A 13,529-nucleotide genomic window follows, 5' to 3' on the forward strand; every position below is an offset into this window, starting at 1 on the left:
GAACATATTCTAGAAATGTCTTTGCACTAAGGTCGAGAGACACGTGTTGGGACCTGGCCTCCTGAGGCTGTTTTCCCTTGGAAGAAGAAAGTCTGATAAATGCAGCAGGGAGAGACCCCATGTGGGGAGGGGTGTCCAGTGACGGGCTGTGGCTGACAACAGTGGAAAGTGAGGGCTGCGTTTTGTGTCCCTGTGATAGTGGGTATATTTTAACTTGATATTTCCTTTGCCAGCAATATGGAAAAGAAAGGAGAATAATATCATATGAAAATGTGATATAGGACAGTGGGTAATTAGGCCACAGAAATAAAATTTTAATTGTATAATTACATTCTTAAGTTGGACGTTTGCCTTACTTGCTATTTATCTGCATAGGAAATTTATTTAAAAAAAATTTGTTTATTTGAAAGGCAGAAACAGAGAAGGAGGCAAAGGAAGGGAGAGGGGAGAGGGAAAGACCTTCCATCCACTGATTCACTCCCTAAATGACTGCAATGATCAGGGCTGGACCAGGCAGGAGCCAGGAGCTTCTTCCAGGTCTCCCACCTGGGTGCAGGGGCCCAAGGACTTGGGCCATCTTCTGCTGCTTTCGCAAGTGTATTATCAGGGAGCTGGAACAGAAGTGGAGCAGCTGGGATTCAAACCAGCACCCATATGGGGTGCTGGCACAGCATGCAAAGGCCTAACATTCTATGCCACAGTGCTGAGTCAGGCAAACTTTTATGAGCCATTTTTGTGAACTTTTATATACTTTTTGTGGGATGTGGCTGAGGCACAGTGGAACTTAAAACTGGATGCAAAGCCACATGTTCTACTCAGACACCTGCTACTAGACTCTGATAGAATTTACTGAGAGGTACTAAATCACTTTGACTTTGTAATTCTCTCTCTCTCTCTCTCTCTCTCTCTCTGTGTGTGTGTGTGTGTGTGTGTGTGTGTGTATCACTGTTGTATGAGGAAAGGATTTCAGAATACTGCCCAAAATAAATGGGAACTGGTTTAAGTCTCTTGGGGGATTCCTGAAGGCAGTAGAATGTGAGGATGATTCTGGAATTGCAGAGGATAGCAGGCTCTTCCCTTAGGACTAGCACTTGTGCTCACATGGGATGCCAGCACCACAGGTGGAAGCTTAGCCTACTATGCTACAGTGCCAGCCCCAGCCCTCCCTTGATTTCTACAATGATCTACTTTCAGTTTAGTTTACACTCATAAGATTAACCCTACACCCTACACTAAATAAAGAGTTCCACAAATAGAAAACACTATTCCTCAATGGTAGAGAAAAGGGCTATAAATAGTCATTGAATCTCAAAATGTCAATTTCACTGCTAGACATTACATTTTTGCTACTGTGTTACCACAGATCATGGGAAACCTGATGTTTGTCAATTTGGGACTGGCTTGTTTCACTAAATATAATAGTTTCCAGTTGCATTCATTTTGTTAAAGACAGGATGTCATTCTTTTTTTACAATTGAGTAGTATTGCATATTACATCTATGACTATATCTATACCACAATTTCTTTATCCAGCCATCAGTTGATGGACATCTGGGTTGATTCCATACCTTAGCTATTGTGAACTGAGCTGCAGTAAACATGGGAGTACAGATAACTCAAATGCTGATTTCATTTCCTTTGGGTAAATTCCCAGAAGTGAGATGGCTGGGTCATATGGTAGGCCTATATTCAGATTTTTGAGGTCTATCTCCATCCTGTCTTCCATAGTGGCTGCACCAGTTTATATTCTTGCCAAGAGTGGATTAAGGTACCTTTTCCCACACATCCACACGAGCATTTATTGCTTGTTGATTCTGTATGAAAGCCATTCTAACTGGGGTGAAGTAAAAACTAATTGTGGTTTTGATTTGCGTTTCCCTGATGGCTAGTGATCCTGAGCGTTTTTTCATGTGTCTGTTTGCCATTTGAATTTCCTCTTTTGAAAAATGTCTGTAGAGTCATCCAGTCTGTTCAACTAGATTATTTTGTTGTTGTTGAGTTTCTTCAGCCCATTTCGAGTTGATGACAATCAATTGACCATAAATGTATGCATTTATTGTGGACTCTAAGTTCCATTTCATATATATATATGAAATATATATAATTAAAATAATATATAATATATAAAAATAAATATAAAATATATATCTGTCCTTATGGTAGTACCACAGTGTTTTGATGTTAGGAAATGTGTCTTTTTAAAATTCTTTTTAAATAATTTTTCTTATTTGACATGTAGAGTTATAGACAGTGAGGGAGAGAGAGACAGAGAGAAAGGTCTTCCTTCCATTGGTTCACTCCCCAAATGGCCGCTATGGCCAGTGCTGTGCCAATCTGAAGACAGGAGCCAGGAGCTTCTTCCTGGTCTCCCATGAGGGTACAGGGGCCCAAGCACTTGGGCCATCCTCCACTGCCGTCCTAGGCCACAGCAGAGAGCTGGACTGGAAGAGGAGCAACCGGAACTAGAACCCAGCACTCACATGGGATGCAGGCCCTGCAGGCAGAGGATTAACCAAGTAATCCACGGCGCCGGCCCCAGGAAATGTTTTTTGTTTTTTTTTTTTTTTTTTTGACAGGCAGAGTGGACAGTGAGAGAGAGAAGAGAAAGGTCTTCCTTTGCTGTTGGTTCACCCTCCAATGGCCACCGCGGCCGGCGCGCTGCGGCCGGCGCACCGCGCTGATCCGATGGCAGGAGCCAGGAGCCAGGTGCTTTTCCTGGTCTCCCATGGGGTGCAGGGCCCAAGCACCTGGGCCATCCTCCACTGCACTCCCTGGCCACAGCAGAGGGCTGGCCTGGAAGAGGGGCAACCGGGACAGAATCCGGCGCCCCAACCAGGACTAGAACCCTGCGTGCCGGCGCCGCTAGGCGGAGGATTAGCCTAGTGAGCCGCAGCGCCGGCCCAGGAAATGTCTTTTAACATTATTCTTCATTTTCTTTTTTTAAAAAGATTTATTTATTTATTTGAAAGTCATAGTTACACAGAGAGAGAAGAGGCCGAGAGAGAGGGCTTCCATCCTCTGGTTCACTCAACAATTGGCCGCAACAGCCGGAGCTGCACCAATCCAAAGCCATGATCCAGGAGCTTCTTCCTCTGGGTCTTCCCATGTGGGTGCAGGGGCCCAAGGCTTTGGGCCATATTCTGTTGTTTTCCCAGGCCATAGGAGAGAACTGATTATCCTTCATTTTCAATATTGTTTTTCTATACTGGGCCCCTTATATTTCCATATGAATTTTACAGTATCTACATCAACTTCTGAAGAAGAGGCAGCTTGAATTTTTGTAGGACTTAAAATGTTTATCTTTCTAAAACTTTGGGGAGTATTATATTAACAATATTACATTTTCCAACTCAGGAACACAATGTGTTTCTCCATTTTTGTAGGTATTTAATTTTTTACAATTATGTTTTGCAGATTTTAGGTTTCTATGTTGAAATCCTTTTGAAAATTTTATTCTTATATTTTGATAGCAATTATAAATGGAATTGTTTTCTTCATTATTTGTTCATTGCTAACAGTAGAAATACAGTTCATTTTGGTGTATTGCTCTTTTATCTTGCAGCCTTGTTGAACATGTTTATTAGTTTCTTATGGATTGCCTAGGATTTTTCTCTACTTAAGATCATGCTGTGTGAGAATACAGATAATTTTACTTCTTTTCCAAAGAAGTTGCCTTTTTTCCCTTTATATTGCGTTTTCAATTACCCTGTCTAAAGCCTACAATATAATGTTGAATAGAAGTGGCGAGAGCAAAAATACTTGTATTTTTCCTGGTCATGGAAGGAAAGCTTTCAGTTTTTACTACTTAGATATCATGGTAGCTGTGGGTTTTTCATATTTATCCATTGTCAAAATTGAGTTTATCTTCCATTCCTAGTTTGTTGAATTTTTTTTTATCACAAAGGGCATTAAGTGTTCTCAAATACTTTTTTCTTTCTATAAAGTTGATCTGTGGATTTGTTTCTTATTCTATTAACATGATTTACTGCATTAATAGATTTTTTTCATGCTAACTACCCTTTCATTCCTGGGATAAATCTGTTGCTCACACACATAATCCTTTTATTATGCTTCTGTATTCTGTTTGGTAGTGTTTTGTTGAGGAATTTTACATTCTCTCTATATTGTTTAAGACTTAATTTATTTAAGAGGTAGGGTTATAGACAGAGAGGGAGAGACAGAGGGAATGGTCTTCCACCCTCTGGTTCACTCCCCAAATGGCCACAACATTTGGAGCTGAGCAATGCAAAGCCAGGAGTCAGGGGCTTCTTCTAAGCCTCCCACGTGGGTGCAGGAGCACAAGCACCTGGGCCATCTTCCACTGCCTTCCCAGACCATAGATGAGAGCTGGGTTAGAAGAGGAGCAGCTGGGACTTGAACTCTCACCCACATGAGATGCTGACACCATAGGCAGTGGTTCTACCCACTATGCCAAAGTGCCAGCCCCTTTTACATCTATATTTATGGGTGATATTTATTTGTAGTTTTATTTGTGATATATTTTATTTTGGCATCAGTGAAATACTGGTATCCTGGAATAAGATGGAATATTTTCCCTTCATCTACATTTTGCAGGGGTTAGTGAATTAATTATCCTATAAATGTTTGGGGGCATTTACCAACAAAGACATCTAGTCCTGGACTTTTCTTCATGGGACTTTTAAATTTAATTATTAATATAGTTTTTTTGTTATAGGTATATTAAGATTTTATATTTCTATTTGAGTAAGTTTTTAGTAGTTGTGTATTTCTATGAATTTATCCACTTTATCTAAGTTGTCTAACTTATTAGCATGTGATATTTCCATAGTGTTCTGTAATATTTTGAATTTTTGTAAGGGTGGTAATGTCCCTTTCATTTCTGATCTTTACTAATTTAAGATTTTTTTCTGTTTTCTTTTTCTAATTATGTTTATATGCTTCACTGATTTTTTTTAAGTAATCAACTTTTGGTTTCCTTGGATATCTGAATTTTTTCTATTCTGTTTATGTCAGTTTTAATCTTTATTTTTCCTCCTGTTTGCTTTAGATTTAATTCTCTGTTTAGTTTTTTAAGGTGAAAGTTTAGTTTTATTGATATGATATCTTTATGCTTTAGTATAAACATTTACAGCTATAAAATTTCCTGTGGAAAACAGTAGAGATGTGGGGTTGGCATTGTGATATAGCAGGTAGAGCCACTGCCTGAGATGCCAGCATCCTATACGGGTGCTGGTTCGTGTCCCAGCTGTCCCACTGCTGATCTAGTCCTGGTAATGGTAGCAGAACATGGCCTGAGTACTTGGGCCTGTCACCCGTGTTGGGGACCCAGAAGCTCGTTGCATTGGCCTGGCTCTGCCCTGGCTGTCGCAGATACCTGGGGAGTGGACCAGTGGATGGAAGATCTTTTTCTCTCTCTGTTTCTCCCTCTCTGACTCTTTCAATTAAATAATTAAATCTCAGAAAAACAAAAACAGCATAGATGTTCCTCAGCAAACTGAATGTATAACCACCAAATATTCCAGCAAGGAACAACATGATATCAACATTCTGCCAGTGGCTTCTTCCTATTTGTAAGGCGGAGGCTGCAGTAGCTCCTCGCGCTGGTGCGGGTTTTCCCTCCTCGGCTCTGCAGGGTGGGTGCTAGGTCTGGGAGTCGTAGCTGCCTGTCAGGCCCGGCTGTAGTCGCTCTTGCTCTCCCTTGCGCGCCCTTGGGCCAGGCGGGGCGCAGCGTCCCGAGCAGAGGGGGTGACAAAGGGGGCCGCCCCCACCCCTCTCTCCCGTGCCAAGATGTGGATCCAGGTTCGAACCGTGGACGGCTCCCAGACACGCACCATCAAGGACGTTTCTCGTGAAGCTACGATCGAGGAGCTGCGCGAGCGGGTTTGGATATACTTTATTTGACTATGATGCTGGACTGAATATTATTCAGCTACTAGTTTGCCCAGACTCTGATCTTCCTAGCACATCTAAACAGACTGATATACAAGTCAACCCATGTTCTAATAGTCCACCTAAAGTCAAGAAAACTTCAAGAGTGGGATCTTCCAGTCAACCATCCACATCAACTCGTGTCTATCTTATTGATCCTGGCATTGGACTATATAAGGTAAATGAATTGGTGGGTGCCAGAGATGTCGGCCTTGGTGCTTGGTTTGAAGCACATATACAGTGTTACTAGAGCTTCTGATGGACATTCATGTGGCAAAACTCCACTGAAGAATGGCAGTTCTTATACAAGGACTAATGGAAATAGAAATCATAATTCCAAAGAGAACATAAACAAATTGGACAGTGTACCCTGTATGTCTACTCTGTTGCTGCTGATGAAGACATTATTTATCATATCCAGTATGATGAATATCCGGAAAGTGGTACTCTAGAAATGAATGTAAAGGATCTTCTACCATGAGCTAGAACCATTTTAAAATGGAATGAACTAAATATTGGTAATGTGGTAATGGTTAATTATAATGTAGAAAATCCAGGAAAAAGACGTTTTTGGTTTGATGTGGAAATTACAACATTGAAGACAATCTCAAGGACCAAAAAGAACTTCGTGTGAAAGTTTTCTTGGGGTAAGACTCTCCTCACTGATGCCATTTAATTAATGAATTAATCAGGGAAGATGAGTTTTAGATGTTGAGCACATATTCCTTTGTTAAAAAAAAAAAGATAGCTCTTATGAAAGGTGGAAATTTCATACTGTAGGAGAGAGTATTTTTTAAAAGATTTATTTATTTATGTATTTGAAAGGTAGAGTTGCAGACAGGTGGTGGGCGGGGGGGAGGGTCTTCTGTCCGCTGGTTCACTCCCCAGATGGCCAGGTGGCTGAAGCCAGGAGCTTCTTCCAGGTCTCCCAGGCGGGTGCAATGGCCCAGAGACTTGGGCCATCTTCCGCTGCTTTCCCAAGCCATAGCAGAGAGCTGGGTCGGAAGTGGAGCAGCTGGGACTCAAACCAGCACCCATATAGCAGGCAGTGGCTTTACCTGCTACACCACAGCACCGGCCTCTGTAGGGTGAATATTTTTATACATTCTTGAGAATTTTTTAAAGTGAGAATGGCTTAATTCTTCATCTCTTTTCAAGTTTGGAGTTATTTGAAACAGTCTTGGAAATGGCTGAGTATTTTATTGGAGAAATCATTACTTATGAAATTCTTATAAATCAAATGAAACATTACATAAGAGCATATTTAAAATTATTATTTGTTTGAAAGATAGTTTGCAAAGAGAGAGAAGAAAAGACAGAGTTCCTGCATCTGCTGGTTCACTCCCCAATGGCTGCAGCATTCAGGGCTGTGCCAGGCTGAAGCCGGGAGCCAGGAGTCTCCTCCAGATCTCCCACATAGGTGCACAGGCCCAGGGCCCCCTGGCCATCTTCTGCAGCTTTCCTGGGTGCATCACAGGGAGCTGGATCAGAAGTGGAGCAGCTGGGACTGAAAACAGTGCTCACATGGGATGTTGGCACTGCAGGCCATGATGTAACCTGCCATACCACAGCACTGACCCCTACATAAGAGCATTTTAATAGCCATAATTACTGTTGAAGATCAGTGTTGATGTACTATAAATGGATGACAACCTAACAGCTATCTGCTGGACTTCTAAGACTAGCTGCAATTTTCCTTCATAGTAATTTTCTTCAACAAACTTAATAGAATTTCAAATGCAAAAAGTCCCATGGACTATTAGATCTTGCTATTTCCATTATTACTTCTTTGAGATGTTTTCCCCATGATACAAAGTCCTAGGCATTGTTTCCGTTACCTTCTTACACTTAGGAAAATACCCCATCTGCCTTTTCTGAATCGAGTTTATTTGCAGAATTATCACTAGTTTACTTTTTAAAAATGAAAATTCCTGTAAAATTGTTTCCAGTTCTTTATTATAAATAATACTTAAGTAATGATCGTGATGTATGCATTTTATGCATACTATTTCTTTATAATTATTTCTTAGGTTTGAGCATTGACCTTGAGTGTCCTCTTTTACATACGAGAAACTTAGATCTTTGTCAAGTTCTGGTTAAATGGATTAGTGATACAAGGTGACACATCTGGGAGTAAGCATCTGCTTATTGTTAAAAATATAAAGCAAAGGAGGTAAACCACAGTCTGCTAGCCACCTGTGTTTGTAAATTTTTTTTAAACACTACAGTTCCTTACTGCCATTAATCATCTATGGCTTTTTGTGCTCAACAGCATTGTTAAATAGTTATGACTTTTTATACTAATCACTATCTGACCCTAATGGAAAAGTTTTGCTGATACCTGAAATAAGGAAAGAGAATGTGAGCTACTGAATGAAACTTGTATTTTAGAAAACAAATTTCAAAACTTTCTATACAGACAAGTGTGAGTCTAATTCTGAATTCTAAACAACTTGACATTTCACGACCAAGAAAAAGAGAAAGCAACCTAAATAAACTGCTGAGCAGGGAACCTTGCAATGCATTTGAGTGTTGGAAGTATAAAAAAGTATGCATGCCCAATAGGAGGGTAACACAGTATACTTAAAAGTACTGAACTAAAAATGTTTGCTATAAAAAAGAAGTTCCCCAAATGATTCTCAAAGTGGGGCACCCTGACTTTAAGGACTAGAACTATGATTTAGTGAAAATTATGGATAGACAAATACTGATTTGATAAAACAATGTGATGGCTATCCAAATAGTAAAACACACTCTTTTATAAAATGCTTTTTATCATTTATGATTTTACTAGAAGTGTTAGGAACATAAGAGCTAAAACAAAAAGTGTGACTTATGGGTGGGATTTTTTCCATAACTAGAAATCTTTTTGCCTTATTAGAAAGAACGGGTAAATACTCACAGTGAAATAACCATGGTAAAGGTATATAGCATTAGAGTTCCATGGTTCTGGAGTCCCATTCACTCTAACTTTTGTCAGACTTAATTTCTACTAATCAGAGGGTTTTGATTTGCATTTCCTTCACTATGAATGGAGTTGAGAACCTTTTCCTGTAGTTATTGCAATTTGAATATCTTTTCTGAGCATCTGATTTCAAACTTTAGTGTGCTGTTTTGTTTTTAACTGAGTAGTCTGTCTTACTAGGTTTTAGAAGTTCCATTTATGGAGACTAGACCATTTCAGTTGTATAAAACAAAAATATCGTTTCCAACTCTAGCACTGTGTTTTTTCTTTATGATGTTTGGATATAGTTTTCTTCATTTTAACGTAGTTGAAGTTATTAAAGTTGAAGGGAGTTTTTGCGCTTTTATGTTGTACTTAAGGAACTTTCCTACCCAGAGATCATAAAGATACTCTTTTATTTCCCAGGTCATCCTTTCTTGTTCTTTAAGTAGGCCTTATATGAGGGTACTTTGGAAAAATGGAATTAAAAGATAAAGCTTTATGTTAGTTCAAAAAAGTGTAATCCATGTATGTATTTCTTCATAATATGTACTGCTGTTACTTTTTGAAGAGCCCTTACATGCATGAATTTCAAAAATTTTGGGCACCAACATGAATTTTTATTTTAGTTCCATTTCCATGTACTTTTTGAGATACCCTTATATATTCTTAGCTCTGTGTATTTTCATCTGAATTTTCTAGTCATTTTTTCCTCTTACTGGCATCCTAGGAATGCAAGAAGCCTTTGGTCTTGCTTCCAGTAGCTTTACTAGACTTACTAATTTTAATTTAAATCTTAATTGTTTGGGAATATCTACCATTATAATCTGAATTATGACATTTTTGTTTTGTCTTTTCTTCATTTTTGATGTCTTTGTCTTTTTTCACCATTTGGGCCTTCCATACATTGTTGAAAAAAAGTAGGGAGAGCTAACATCTTTTTTTACCTCCTGATCTCCAGGACAAAACTTTTAAAATTTTGTCTATAATGTATTTCTTAAAATTCATAAAATAACTTGGTGAATAATTCTTTTCTTGTCTTATAGTAGTTTTGTGTCCCTTTCTTGAATGTTTGGTAGGACTTTTAAGTCCTTTAGGGCTGAATTTTCTTTGTGGGAAAGTTTTCTATGGTTGATTAGATTTCTGCAATGATCATTGGACTATTCCTATTTTCTGTTTTTTTTTTTTTTTAAAGATTTATCTATTTTATTTGAAAGGCAATTGCAGAGAGGAAGGGGGGGGGTCGTCTGTCTGCTGGTTCACTCCCCAAATAGCCACAACATGGTCTGGGCCAGGCAGGAGCCAGGGCTTCATCCGGGTCTCTGATGTGGGTACACAGGCTCAAAGACTTTCCCAGGAGCATTAGTAGGGAGCTGGATCAGAGGCAGGGCAGCCGGGCCTCGGACTGGAGCCCATATGTGATGCCGGCACCACAGGCAGCAGTTTGACCCACTGTGCCACAGTGCTGGCCGCATATTTCCTATTTTTTGAAAAATGTTTTAAATTTTTTAAAAATTTGACAGGCCCAGTGAGACAGAGAGCTCCTATTTGCTTGTTCTCTTCCCAAATGCTCACAACAAACAGAGCTGGACAAGGCCAGCTAGGACCCAGGAACCCATCCAGGTCTCCCATGTGGGTCTCAGGGATCATGTCACTTGAGCCATCACTTGCCCCCTGGGTCTACATTGGCAGTAGGCTGAAATCCGGAGCCAGAGCTGGTGCTACATCGGGCACTCTGATGTGGGAGGTGAGCATTTTAACAGCTATGCCAAACACCTTCCTTTCTTTTTGAACTGGAATTTAATTATCTAGAAATTTGTCCATTGCATCTAAATTTTTAAATTTGCCATAAATGTATTTATTAACCATATATTTTTAGGTGTATGTTATCTACTATGATATTCCTTACTTTATTCCTGAATTTAGTTTGTGACTTTTTGATCAATCTCATCAGAGGTTTATCACATTTGTTAGATTTTTGCAATGAACTAACCTTCAGCTTTAATCCTCTCTATTGTATTGAAGGTGCGAAGGAAGAAGCAAATAGAGGACATGATTTTTAATCTGCCCTGGAAATTTGATAAGGGAACTTGGAGTTAAAGTTCATGCTTGTTTCTATTTTTAATTTGTGAGTACCAAAAAGTGAATATGCTTGAACTGTGTAATTCTAGTTAGCAAATACAATTTTTAAGTTGTCACTTTTTGTTTGTATTTTAGCTTTGAAGAAAAAGCACAGGTTTGGGGTCTAAATACCTTTTTCAAAACAGTGTGTCCACTTGCTATTATAATAAATATTGTATTTAATACCATGTGAAGTTATGTAAGTTTAAATACTCACAAGTAAAGTTGAATTTGAATCCTGTAGCAAGAAAATTTAACCTCACTAAACTGTAAGTATGCTTGCTTTACTTACAGTGTCATTTATATGAGATTTCATTTATTTTCTAAATTGTTGCATACTTATTTATCATGAAGTCTTTTCAGTAATATCCTTATCACTGAATATACCACCATTTTCGCACAGTACATCTTTAGTGTCTGTATAAAGTTATAACTCAGAGTTCACTGTGCTCCAGCAATGCTGGCCTCCTTGTGTTGCTTAATCATATAAACATGCCCTTGCCTCAGAGCTGTGGTCGTGGTGTTTCCTCTGCCTGGTCCCACAGAAACTCACTTGGCTTGCTTTGTCACTTGTTTCACTCTTTTGCTCCACTGTCACTTCAGAGTGGCCTTTCTTAGTTACCCTCTGTAAGATCACACATTTAGATACTAGGCATAGGTTACCTGAGTTCATGTTTACCCTTTATATCTTCTTTACAGCATTTATTATTACTAGGCTTTTCTCTATTTCTGTTACCCAACTTGTGTTTTCTGATTGCTGTTAAGTGAAAACCACCAAAAATTAGTGACTTAAACAATAAAACATTATTTTATAGCTCTGTAGATCTAAGAAGTCATAAATGAGTTTGGACCTCACTGGACCAAAATCAACAGGGTATGTTCTTATTTAGATTTTTAGAGGAAAATCTGTTTTCTTACCTTTTCAAGCTCTTAGAGGCCCTTTGTATATTCCTTGGCTTTTTGCCTCCTTCATCCATCTTCAAAGACAGAGTGTTACATCTCTTTGACCATTCTTTTGTAATTAGATCTCCCTCAGATTATCTTCTGCTTCCTCTTCCACTTTCAAGGTCCCCTATGATAACGTTGTGCTCACCTGGATAATCCTCCATTGCAAGGTTCTTAAATATATCTGTAAAGTTATTTTTACCATAGAAGATAATATACTCACAGATGTCAGGACATGCAATCCTTTGGAGCCCATTATTCTATCCATCATACCAGCAGAATGTTATTGCATGGATTTTTTTGTTTGTTATGTGCCAGGTACTGTTCTAGGCCCTAGCTGTAATAGGTTTTGGCAAGTACAGAATGTCATAGATTCTGAGAGATTTAGTTTTTTGTTTATTAAAAGCTCTATAAAGTAAATGAGTGGTTAAGACACCAGCATCCCACATTGGAGTATTTTGGTTCAATACCTGACTCTGGCTACTGACTCCAGCTTCCTGTTGATGTAGAGCTGGGACACAACAATAATGGATGGCTGAAGTGATTGTGTTCTTGTCACCATGTGGGAGATATGGATGGCATTTCTGGCTTCTGGCTTTGGCTCAGCCCAGTATTGGCCATTGTTGGTCTTGTGGGTCATCTGATCATGCCATTCAACTTTAACATAGATAATATCCTTGAACTTTTTTAGATCACACAAGGTATTATAAATTCAAATCTGGCAACCTATGAGAAGCCTAGCTTGTACTTCAGTTCTTAGCAGATAATTTTTTCTCCTTATACTTAGCTATAATATTTTTAAAAAAGATTTATTTACTTATTTGAAAGGCAGAGTTACACAGAGAGGGAGAGGCAGAGAGAGAGAAAGAGAGGTCTTCATCTGCTGGTTCATTCCCTGGTTGGTTGCATTGGCTGGAGCTGTGCTGATCTGAAGTCAGGAGACAGGAGCTTCTTCCGGGTTTCCTGCATGGGTGCAGGGGCCAAAGGACTTGGGCGGGCCATCTTCCACTGCTTTCCCAAGCCATAGTGGAGAGCTAGATCAGAGGTGGAGCAGCAGGGGACTTGAGCCGGCGCCCATGTGGGATGCTGGCGCTGCAGGTGGCGACTTTGCCCCATAAGCCACAGCGCCAGCCCACTTAGCTATAATACTGAAGCAACTATGTTTACTTTCTTTCTGTAATCTGCAAGATATTTTATCTTTCATTATCTTTAACTATGAGAACTGTTGGATGTCCCAGCTTTATTTTAGGGTCCTTCTTAGACACCTCATCTCAGACTTTTCTTTCTTAAAATTATATAATGTGTTGTATCATTGTCTTCTATTTGGTGCCCCAGCTTTATTTGGGGATTCTTCAGAGGCCAGTTTCTTTTTTTGGTAAAACCTAAAATAATGTTTTATAATCTTGGTTTATTAGGGCCAATAAAATATATTTCTTGAAGGAATAACTTGAGACTGTATTAACATGTTTTGGTTGTGAAAGATGACTTCATCAGTTTTGTACAGAAGAAATGTCTGTGGTGAGCCCATAACTGAAATGTTGGATAAATAAAAAGTTGGCTTTCAGCTTTGAAAAAAAAACATTATATCAAAGGAAATGGGGTGATTATA

General features: G+C 39.2%; 1 long non-coding RNA gene across 9 annotated transcripts in view; it reads left to right on the forward strand.

Annotated features, from left to right (window-relative positions):
* Positions 1 to 13,529, forward strand: part of LOC149122132 (uncharacterized) — a 163,309-nt gene that overhangs the window by 18,275 nt on the left and 131,505 nt on the right. Inside the window, exon 4 of one of the 9 annotated variants that reach the window (XR_016221799.1) lies at positions 10,880 to 12,484. The exons of the other annotated variants lie outside the window; for them this stretch is intronic. This is a non-coding gene — a long non-coding RNA (uncharacterized LOC149122132). Of the gene's footprint in view, positions 1 to 10,879; positions 12,485 to 13,529 lie in introns of those variants that run through there. 9 annotated transcript variants of the gene reach the window in all.

The sequence above is a fragment of the Oryctolagus cuniculus genome, chromosome 15, assembly GCF_051225735.1.
Source record: "Oryctolagus cuniculus isolate XC-2025 breed Fujian yellow rabbit chromosome 15, ASM5122573v1, whole genome shotgun sequence".
NCBI lineage: Eukaryota > Metazoa > Chordata > Mammalia > Lagomorpha > Leporidae > Oryctolagus > Oryctolagus cuniculus.